Source organism: Canis lupus, chromosome 12 (genome assembly GCF_003254725.2).
Source record: "Canis lupus dingo isolate Sandy chromosome 12, ASM325472v2, whole genome shotgun sequence".
Taxonomy (NCBI): Eukaryota; Metazoa; Chordata; class Mammalia; order Carnivora; family Canidae; genus Canis; species Canis lupus.
In genome coordinates, this window is record NC_064254.1 from 71,755,537 (window position 1) to 71,766,493 (window position 10,957).

Sequence of the window (10,957 nt, forward strand, 5' to 3'; positions counted from 1 at the left end):
TGGGGCTTGATCAGCAGCGACACCTCTGATACAGTTTTCCTGTTCAGGGCATTAAACATTCATCACTGAACGTCACAATAAAGACTGTTGATTTCTGTTTAATGAATAAATAGGCACCGAGCTTGAGCAAGAAAAGAACCATTTTAAATCCGTTTTCTTCCAGCCATGAAAATGAGCCCGAGTCGTCTGGACTCTTACCCGCCCAGGACATGACTTACGGGGAGAAGGTAAAAGGCGGGAGGCAGGGGAGACCACCCTTGCCCTGCCGAGCAGAGAAAATCATGCCTGCTTTCGTCCCCCTCAGGCCCCCTGCGACCCCACGGTCCCTCCAGGGTGCGCCGGGCTCGAAGAGAAGGTCCAGCGGACAAACTCCAGGTGAGTCACAGCTGGAAAGGCAGCTCCATGCATGCAAAACCCTCCGACGCTTCCCAGTGAGCACCGTATTTTTGCTTTTGTCCTCCAGTAATTTCAAAAATTATTTTTTTTTAAGATTTTATTTATTTACTCATGAGAGACACACAGAGGGAGGCAGAGACGCAGGCAGAGGGAGAAGCAGGCTCCATGCAGGGAGCCTGATGTGGGACTCGATCCCGGGACCCCGGGGTCATGCCCCAGGCCCAAGGCAGATGCTGCACCCCTGGGCCACCCGGGCATCCCTCAAAAATGATTTTAAAAGCAGGGACATAAATGTAGCACACGGTAGAAAAATCTCTTCAGAAAAAAAAAAAATCTAGATGTGTTGTCCTGAGAAATAACTTCTCCTTCCCATATTATAAAACTACAACTTATTAAACGAACAAACTCCATCATAAACATGCGATTAACCCGGAGTAAGTTTTAATTGTAGGACATACAGAAGCGTCCACGGTTTCTTTTGTTCTTCTTTTTCTTTTGATCAGAAAGTATCATCCATTTTATTAAACTGTCAAGGTCACAAATGAACGGAGGTTGTTTCTGGGGCTATGATGGCACGACCATGACGGAGGAACAGCTGCCTCCCTGTTCGGTCCATATATGACTTCTGACCCCCCCAAAACCCAACTACTAACAGCGCCTTGTGGACCAGAAGCCTTACCTGTAACATAAACAATCGACACCTGTTTTGCATGTGCACTGTATGCTGTATTCCTACAAAAATTGTAAGCTGGAGGAAAATATTTTAAAAAATCATAAGGAAGAGAAAATACATTTACAGGACTGTAGTGTAAAAAAAAAAAAAGAAAAGAAAAGAAAAATCCACTTATATATAAGTGGGCCCATGCGGTTCAAACCTGTTGTTTGTCCAAGGGTCAACTGCTCTCTGATTATTTTAAGACAAAGGAGACAATATTGCGATTTCCAGGGTACGTGGGCAACTGCTTTTCCACTCTAAGTTGGATCTTAAATTGCTGAAGAGTTGCACATACATGCATGCCCAGAACTATCTGTCTCTATATATGCAGAGACAGATGAAGGGACGGGGGGGGGGGGGGGGGGGGGGGTCCTGTGTGTACGTGTCCTGCTAGAAAACAAAAACAAAAAAAACAAAAACCAGGGGTTGACCACAGTTTCCACCTAGTCCCGGAGTCGGAGAGGAACCCGGGCAGGGCTTCTGGAACTTCCAGGTGCAGGGCGACCATGAGGGGCTGGGCTAAGTGCGGGCTCCCCCTGCTCAGGCCTGCGGGGGAGCAGCCGCGGGGGCCGCCTGGGTCACCGGCCAGGCCCCCCTCTCCGGCCCAGCAACTGCTCCGAGGGGCCCAGGGTGACGGAGGGAGCCTGGCGTCCTCACATTCAGGAGAAGGGGGGTCGCCGCTCAGCACCCACCCAGCGACCCAGCTTCGCTCCCACCCGGCGAGTCAGCCTGTGACCCGGGAGCTCAAGCATGAGCAAAGGGACCCCGTGGCGTGGCCACCTGGGGACAAAGCAGGGTGGGATGGGTCAAAGCCATCGTCCCCAGGACGGCGGCGCCTCCCGATTCCCCGATGGAGAGCGGGTCTCCGGGCCGGGCTGGCCACCTGCTTGCTCCACCACCTGCAGGATGTGCTCGGGGCTTTTACTTCCCCGCCTCGTTTCCCCCAATGAGCCCCACGCCCCGAAGAAATCACCTGAGTGCCTCTGTCGGCCACGCGGTGGGTGCCTCTGCCCCGCCCGGGTGCTGTCCTGGGACCAGGGGGGGCCTCATTTGTATGCCCCGTCCCGCACCCTCACGTGACCCTTGGCTCACAAGAGCTGCTCACGACGCGTGTCCCTGATGCGCCTGCACCTCCGATGATGCACCTCCCTCTCCGATGATGCACCTGCACCTCTGATGATGCACCTGCACCTCCGATGATGCACCTCCCTCTCCGATGATGCACCTGCACCTCCGATGATGCACCTCCCTCTCCGATGATGAACCTCCATCTCTGATGATGCACCTGCATCTCTAATACTCTGGCATTCCTTAGTTTCCAAGCTTGAGTCACTATGAATGCTGCCCTCTCTCAGGAAAAGAAGATTATGCAGTAACCCGGATCCACATCCTTGCTGTGCAGCTGTCTACCCAGGGTGCCCCCCTGTGCTGCAGTGTGTGCCAGGGCAGGAGGCTGTGTCAGAAGCAGGGCAAAGAGATGCTGGGCGGCCCTGGAAGCATCGAACACTAGTTCTCATGCCTCAAAAACCTGCGTGCATCCTGCTGATTTATGGTCTCAATAAGACCCCAACTGGGCCCTCTGGAGCTAATATCCAGAATGTCCAGACCTTGTCCTCTGACCTCTGGTCCTCCCCTGTGGACCACACCTCCCCAGCTCCCGGTCTACAGTGAGCCTTCTCCATGCTCACTCTCTTGCATGTGATGCCCACCCCCCCCCCCGCTGGCCACACCCAGCCCTCCCCATGAGCTGGAACCCACACAGCACCTGCTGGGAAAGGGGACTTCTGATGCAGACGTCCTGTAGGCCCAGTCCTTTCAGCCCCAAAGAAAAGTGGCCTGTGAGCACTATATCCCATTTCCCTGAGTTTCAGACTCTTCCAGATACCCCAAGCACAGAATCCGCCCTTCTGCTATCTTTACTTGACTTTGGACCCAACTTCCTTTCTTTGTCCTTCCACCACCTAAGCCTATTCCTGTCACGCATCACGAATCTCCTGTCACAGCCTTTCGATAACTTAAGTTGTCTTAATGGCCCTTCCTAAACACCCTCTGCAGCACAATCTGTTCGTCTTGGCGCTCACAGGCACCACCAGCTTCTTCGGGTACATTCTGTTCAGAATCCTTCCTGGCACTGTGAGCTCGGCCCGTGACGGAGCTCGATGCCCCGGTGTTCCGTGACGGCCGCCGCAGGAGAGAAGCTGTGTGAGGTACGGGAGGCTGCTCACCCAGACTCCAGGCTGATGATCAGCTCACCCTCGTTCCGGCCCACACGACCTGTGACAGCACCATCGGAACACGCTGGCTCGATTATTCACGTCTAATTTGAGAACCAGCGCAGAGCCGCAGAGAGGCCTAGATCGAGGTGCTGCCAAATGGCTTTGCTCCTTATAATATGATGACAAATCTATACAGCGGGTGCCAGGCCACTGCTAATGCTGCTCTTGGACGGAGTAGCTTTGACGACAATGCAGGCAATAACTTCTCTTCTGTGATCAGTCAAGAGGAGCGTGTACTGAGCCCCCAGCCAACACAGGTGCCCGGCTGACACCGCAGGGCTTACCAACAAGGAGCACACGGGCCTCTCCCAGAGGAGTCTACAGCCACTGCTGTCTTCCAATACCTCCAAGGAACAAAAGGGGATTTTGTAAAGCCATCCTTAATTACCGTGATGAAGTTGGATGATCTTCATTTCTCCCTCTGACATCCCCTATTGATCTTTGCACCGCTATCAAATCGTTCATCTGAGCTGGCTTTCTATCAGCCTTTTGTGTGGTTTCCTCTGTCTTTCCATGCCATGCCAGTCTGGGAAAGGCAGGAACCATAAATGGCTTCCTTGGATGCTCAATCCCTAACCCTCACACAACCCTCTGCTCACAGTAGATGCTCAGTAAACGTGTGACTAAATGCAAGCTCGAAATGTGCTCTGACCACCTTAAAAGAGCTGAAGAGGGTCTATTCCTCTAACATCTCCCCTTATATGTGTAAATAGATAAACATCCACCAATAGAACTTGGAGAATTATATAATACTAGAGCTATAAAAAAAATCTTAGATATCATCTAATCATCCCAGGTCCTTCTTGGTGAAGGAAAAGAAAGCCCCCAAACCCAAAGGAACTTCTCAAGGCAGCAAGGCTCGTCTGTGGCAGAAATCATTAGAACCCAGGTCTTATTTTTTACAATCTAATACTCTCCACACTCACCATCCTATGATCCCTCTGAGCTGATTGCCACTACTGTCTCCATCCTGCTTCACTAACTGGACTCCTAACTCAAAGATGTCCATAAAAGATGCTAAGATTTCTTTCTCATTAGCATCCAGAGCTACAGCCTTATCAGGCACAAATCTTAAGCAGCTCCACCCCAAGTTCCCAAGCATCTTCAAGCTATGAGAGAAGAAAAACTTTTCTTCGATAAGCAAAAGTCTTTGAAAAAAGCTGATCATTCAGACAAAAACCCTGAGCTGGGCCTCACTGCTTGGCATCCCTTACAATGCAGCCCTTTCAATGGTGTTAACGGGGGATGTAGCGTCTTGGCTCATCACTTGTCCAGCCCCGTAGCAATTATAATCAGAGCGGTTGTTATGCCAGGGTCCATAGAGGTGGCAAATGACTCACTAAATTATTTCCTTGGGTCTAGTATGAATCTGATCAATGAGCAGAATTGAGCAGGGGGGATGTTTAGAAGGAGTATCTTGCTTAGAAGACTACTGGTCACAAAGACTATGGAAAATCTAAATGACAGGATAATGATGAGCATCTATCACTGATTCCTCAACCCTGCTCACAGAGTGGAAATTACAAGCGGACTCCTAAAAGTACCAATAGCTGGCCCACTCCACATCATTTAACTCAAAATTTCTAGGGGGCATTACCATCTTTTAAAACCTCCTCGGAGAATCCTAATATGCAGCCAGAGCCGAGAGAGCTGTTACACATTTCTGATTCCTCTATGCTGGTGCCCTAGTCCAGATGTTCTCAATGTCTTTTTTTTTTTTTTTTCCAGCAGCCTGCATGCCAAAGGGCTAGGAAAGTTACTTCTTTTAGAAGAACAAAGCTGGAGGTCCCACAATCCCAGACTTCAAGATATACTAACAGATGTAGTAATCTTGTCAGTATGGTGTTGACGCAAAAATAGACACATAGATCAGTGGAACAGGACAGAGAGTCCAGGAATAAACTCACACCTATGTGGTCAATTAATCTATGGGGAAAAAAGGGACAAAAACATATAATGGAGAAAAGACAGTCTTTCCAATAAGTGATGTTGGGGAAAGTGGACAGCTACTTACAAAAAAAAAAAAAAAAGAAAGAAAGAAAGAAAAAGAAAAAGAAATTGAGCCACTTTCTTACACCAGACACAAAAATAAACTCAAAATGGATTAAAGATCTAACTATGAAATCTGAAACATAAAAATTCCAGAAGTGAGCAGAGGCAGAAAGTTCCCTGACATTGGCCAAAGCAACATTTTTCTAGATAGGTCTCCTGAGGCAAGGGAAACAAAAGCAAAAATAAACCATTGTGACTACACCAAAATAAAAAGCTTCTGCACAGCAAAGGAAACCATCAAGGAAATGTAAAGGCAACCTACTTGATGGAAGATATTTGAAAATGATATATCTGATAAAGGGTTAATATTTAAAAAGACATGAGAACTTACACAACTTGACACCAAAGTCATCGTCATCATCATCATCCAATTTAAAAATGGGATTTTTTTTTAAGATTTACATTTTACAGTTTAAATTTAAACAATTTAAAAATGTTTAAAAAACATGAATAATATTTTTCCAAAGAAGAAATACAGATGTCCAGAAGACACAAGAAAAAGTGATTAGTATCACTAATCATCACAGGAATGCAAATCAAAACCATGATGAGATATCATCTCACACAGTCAGAATGGCTAGTAACAAAAAAGAAGAAATAATGAGCGTTGGCAAAGATGTGGAGAAAAGGGACCCCTGGTGCCCCTCTGGTGGGAATGTGAATCGGTGCAATCACTGTGGAAAAGCAGTTTGGGGGTTCGTCAAAAAATTGAAAATGGGATTATCATAAGAGCCAGCAATTCCACTACTGGGTATTTACCCAAAGAAAACAAAAAAACACTAATTTGAAAACAAACAAACAAACAAAAAAGCTTAGTACAGTATTATTTGCAATAGCCAAGATATGGAAATAACCTAAATAACCAATAGATGAATGGATCCAGATGTGATACACATATGCAATAGAATATTGCACAGCCATACAAAAAAAAAAAAAAAAAAGAATGAGATCTTCCCATTTGCAACAGGATCCATGGATGGACCTGGAGGGTATCATAATAAGTGAAATAAACCAGACAGAGAAAGACAAATACCATATGATTTCACTTACCCTTGGAATCTAGACAAGAAAACAGATGAACGAAGAAACCAAAAGCAAAAATAGGTTCATAAATACAGAGAATAAGCTGGCGGTTGTCAGAGGGAACGGGAGAGGGAGGCAGGGTGGGTAAAATAGGTAACAGGGATTAAGAGGTGTGAACTTTCAGGTATGAAGTAGTCACAGAGATGAGAAGTACAACATATGGAATATAGTCAGTAATATTGTAAAGACGTGTACGGAACGTACTAATGTTATGTGGCGCAGAGGGCGACTCACTTAGCCCTTCCAGGGTGTGTCCTACATAGAAGCTGTGCGATCACCAGGGAACTAACATGCATTTCTTTTTTGTTGTTGTTTGTTATTAAAGTTCAATTTGCCAACATATAGTATAACCCCCAGGGCTCATCCCATCATTGCATTTCAACTACACTTCAATAACGGAATCTTTTTTTTTTAAATAAAGTTACCTCTTTCAGCAACAAGGGCTCCCTAAAGCATGGGTGGGAGCACAGGGGTTGTTTGTGAGGGCGATGGGAGGGGGGTGTCTTGTAGGAAAGCATGTCAGTCTCATCAGGGAGGGAGGGAGGCAAAGAAACGTGGCGCCCCTCCAACCTCCCTGATGGCCATAGACCTTCCCAAGATTTTTCTCTTCCTTCTTGGTAAAATGGAAGCAACATCTAATGCCGTCTCACCTTGCTCCAGGCTGTGGTGCAGAAAAGTATTAAATAAGCCTCCTTGTTTTTCTTGATGCCCTTTCCAGATCGAGTCCGGTCTTATTGCTTTTGGCCAAAGGCTCTTTCAGAATTTACACAGCAAAAGTCTCTGTAATCTGATCTTCCAAGTGAGTTACGGCGTGGGACTGAGCACTTAAGTATGCTAGAGAAAAGAAAATGTAGCATTCTGGAAGCAATGTTTAAAATAAATCATTATTGCCGTATCTAAAATAGCTTTAGTTCTGGTTTTCAAACAGCCATTTCAGAAAGATAACCTCTTAAATGTATTTATGTCTGTATTAGGCAAGAGACAACTAACTTTTCTGAGTGGAATATTGATCTTGAGTAAATATGAGATGAAATCTATTTGAAAAATATCTGAAATGGAACAAGGCATATAAGTGAGGGGAAGAAAATGTATATACATAAGACCTGCTCCATGGAGCCTCCAAATGTAGGCCCATTGGCTGGAGGAAGAAATCAGCTGGTCCTAAAAGTGTGAGTTTGGGAAGAATAATGGTGTCCACAGAGGCTAAGCTCCTATGATCACTTTGGTTTTTTTTTTAATAATAAATTTATTTTTTATTGGTGTTCAATTTGCCAACATACAGAATAATACCCAGTGCTCATCCCGTCAAGTGCCCCCCTCAGTGCCCATCACCCAGTCACCCCCACCCCCCGCTCACCTCCCCTTTCCCCACCCCTAGTTTGTTTCCCAGAGTTAGGAGTCTTCCATGTCCTATGATCACTTTGATTCTCCAGCCCCACCTTTCTTGGGCTCTAGGGGAAAATGCATAAGAAAAGAATATGCCAGTCTCAAAAAAAAAATAATAATAATAATAATAAGTTAAAATTAATCAGCACAACCATGGAAAGTGAACACGCAATTTAGGCATTCTCCTTAATAAAGTAAATCCCTGAACATTTCTCCCTCAATTATCGGTCTTCAACTATCATCTGTCATGGGTTTATGGTGATTTTAAAAGAAAAAAAATAAAGAGACATATATTTCAACTAAGAAAAAGACACACAGGGGCCCCTGGGTGGCTCAGCGGTGGAGCATCTGCCTTCGGCTCAGGGCGTGACCCTAGGGTCCTGGGATCGAGTCCCCTGTCGGGTTCCCTGCGTGGAGCCTGCTTCTCCCCCTGCCTGGTTCTCTGCCTCTCTCTCTCTCTCTGTGTCTCTCTCATGAATAAATAAATAAAATCTTTAAAAGAGAGAGAGAGAGAGAGAGAGAGAAAGACACACCCAAAAGTAAAAAGAAAAACGTAATTTCAATCTGATCAGATCTGCTTCATTTACCTATAGTGCTTTAAGTATTCGGAAGTTACCTTGAGGGGTGGGGAAACAACTATTAACAGCATATTTAACGTATTTAAGGCAAGGAAATGCTCCCCTTAATTCGGAAACATGTTTAGAGCATCTGTGTAGAGACAGGCAGCGTACTTTGAGTCCAGGATGCCCCTTCTGGAAGTCGACGTGGAGCGTCACCGCCTCCGTGAGACCCCAACCCCTGTAGACCAAGTCCGCGCTCTGCGGCTCTCCCCAGCGCCCCACACTTGTCTCTCGCAGCACCTTCCACGCAGTCCCTTTGCCATTCGTTTCGGAACGGAGCAGGGTCCGTCTTCCTCAAGAACGCCAGCCTCCAAAGGGAGGTCCTGGTGCTCTGGTCCCTGACCTACCTGCCGGGAACAGTGCCTGGCACGGGAAACACGCTCGGTAAGCCTCTGTCACATCACTGAACGAGGAAACATCAAGACTCAACTAGGAGATGGAAGGTAATGAGACCGATAAGGCAAGAAAACGGCGATAACTGGTAAGATAAGAGGAAAATGCATGGAGTGGAAGACTGTGTTTTGTTGTTGTTGTTTTAATTTTAAATCACATATCGTTGAATTGTTTCTTCCAGGAGGGACATGGGTCTGTTCTTTGCCTTTCGTTCTCCTAACGATGTCTTCTGAAGGGCAGAAGCCTTTCATTTGGACGAAGTCAGAGTCGGGGCTCAAATCCTGCCCCCTAAGCAGCTGCCGGCGTTTCCACTCACCCGAAGGCCGGGGAGTCCCTGCCAAAATCATAGTCGAGAGCCAATAATCTGAATCTGCGTCGCTGGTCGTCGTCGTCGTGCTGCCTCCTCCGGCCTAGTCTTTAAACCAGAAAGGTAGAGCAAGGTTACCCGTGAGGAGTCACGTCGGGTGCACTCCCGGGGAGCGCAGCACCCTCTCCCAGGTGGGCAGCCCGTCTCAGAAGACACTGTCCCCCCGCCGTGTTACTGACGTTCAGCTCGAGCTCTCCACGGGCTTAATGGTGATAATCCAATAAGGATACGGCTTAGAAAGGAGTTGCTACCTTTGTAGTTCTGCAGACTCCATGCGGACCATAGAAAACCTCTCCCTGGGTGTTTGGCTAATTGCACACTGTCGTCGAGGTTAGCACGTCCCTTTGTTCTCGCGAAATCAGTTGGAATAAGCCATTAACTTTCTATTAGACCAGCATTAGGGGATTCAGTGTGCTGATCCCCGTCTGATAGAAAATTTATATGCAATAAATAATTTAACACTGAAATTTACATTACACAGAAATTTCCTGGTGTGGTATCAGGGATTAATATCTGGAACAAATTATAGGCAAAGGAAAAAAAATCATTTGTACAATATCCGTTCACCAAAGATAAGGTTTAGAAAATCACCGTTAAACCAACAGACCATAAAATGACAATAGGAACTATTAATTCAAAGAAAAAATGATCAACTCTCTTACTTAAACATTGACACAGAATTGCAAGTTACATTTGGAAAATCAGTATGTTTTTTTAGAATTGAAGAAAAGCCTTCAAAAAGGCTTTGTAAAAATCGTTTATTTAAAACCGTTTGCGCCCACCCCGTTAGCAGTTGCCGTCCTAACTTGTGAATGGGAAAAATCACTCTTAGATAAAACGAGAAATTTGGCATCAAAAATAAGCCAAAAAAAAAAAAAAAAGGCGATAATGTGTATCAGAGAAAGTACAAGAATTTCTGATGTTACTAGAAGAGTAAAGCACACGTACCTTTCTAGATTTAGGGGTAGTGTACCTATATATTTTCCTTTCATTTCAAAATATTTCCTTTCCTAATAGCCATCTTGCTAAAAACAGCATCTACAGTCGGAGACAATACGTGATCATGCAAGTGGATTCCCAGAAATGTTTTCCAATCCGTGGTTGCCGTTCGAATGAGAAAATGAGAGGAGGAAGTGCATTATTGCAACATTAAGCAATTAAGGAAATATTATCAAATTAGAGTGTCCAAAGAGTAGTAAAATTTATCATAATAAGCGTTTTCTCCCGGTCTTGTCCAAGCATCATTTATTTAACTCACGGTACTTTTCAAATGACGTCAACATAAGGGTCCTCTGAGCTTTCAGAGAGGGTGTAGACGACCCTCTCTTCTGAGCCGAGAGGTGGGGCCGGGGTCCGTCTTGCCACTCCATGAAGATCGAGGCTGCTTGCCCAGAGCCGGCCCAATTGCTCGCCAAGTCCCAGAAGTCACTCGCCAAGCGGATCCTGGACGAGCCGCACGTAACAGGTGGCAGCAGAGGTTGTGGCGCGGCGGCTGCGGGCCCAGAGCCCGTCACCCACGAGGAACCCAGGACCCGGTCCCGGCGTCACCCGTCCGCGGCGCGAGAGAGCCGTGGGGACGCGGCCTGCATGCATTCCCCCCTCTCCTCCTCCCAGCCCCGGAGCCTCCCAACCAAGTCGGGGGTGAGAGTCTTCGCCCTGGTGGACATCC

At 46.5% G+C, this 10,957-nt stretch overlaps 2 long non-coding RNA genes across 3 annotated transcripts in view; one reads left to right on the forward strand and one right to left on the reverse strand.

The window, feature by feature from the left end:
- The window catches only part of LOC112658542 (uncharacterized), a 21,737-nt gene extending 18,488 nt beyond the window's left edge, over window positions 1–3,249 (reverse strand). The window contains exon 1 of one of the 2 annotated variants that reach the window (XR_003135770.3): window positions 2,085–3,249. This is a non-coding gene — a long non-coding RNA (uncharacterized LOC112658542). The remainder of the gene's footprint in view (window positions 1–2,084) is intronic. The other variant, XR_004804348.2, reaches the window with a different exon arrangement.
- LOC118350481 (uncharacterized) lies at window positions 3,193–10,628 on the forward strand. The gene is made up of 3 exons (XR_004804349.2): window positions 3,193–7,321; window positions 9,103–9,419; window positions 10,306–10,628. It is a non-coding gene; the product is annotated as an uncharacterized LOC118350481 (long non-coding RNA).
- Window positions 10,629–10,957: the final 329 nt, after the last annotated feature.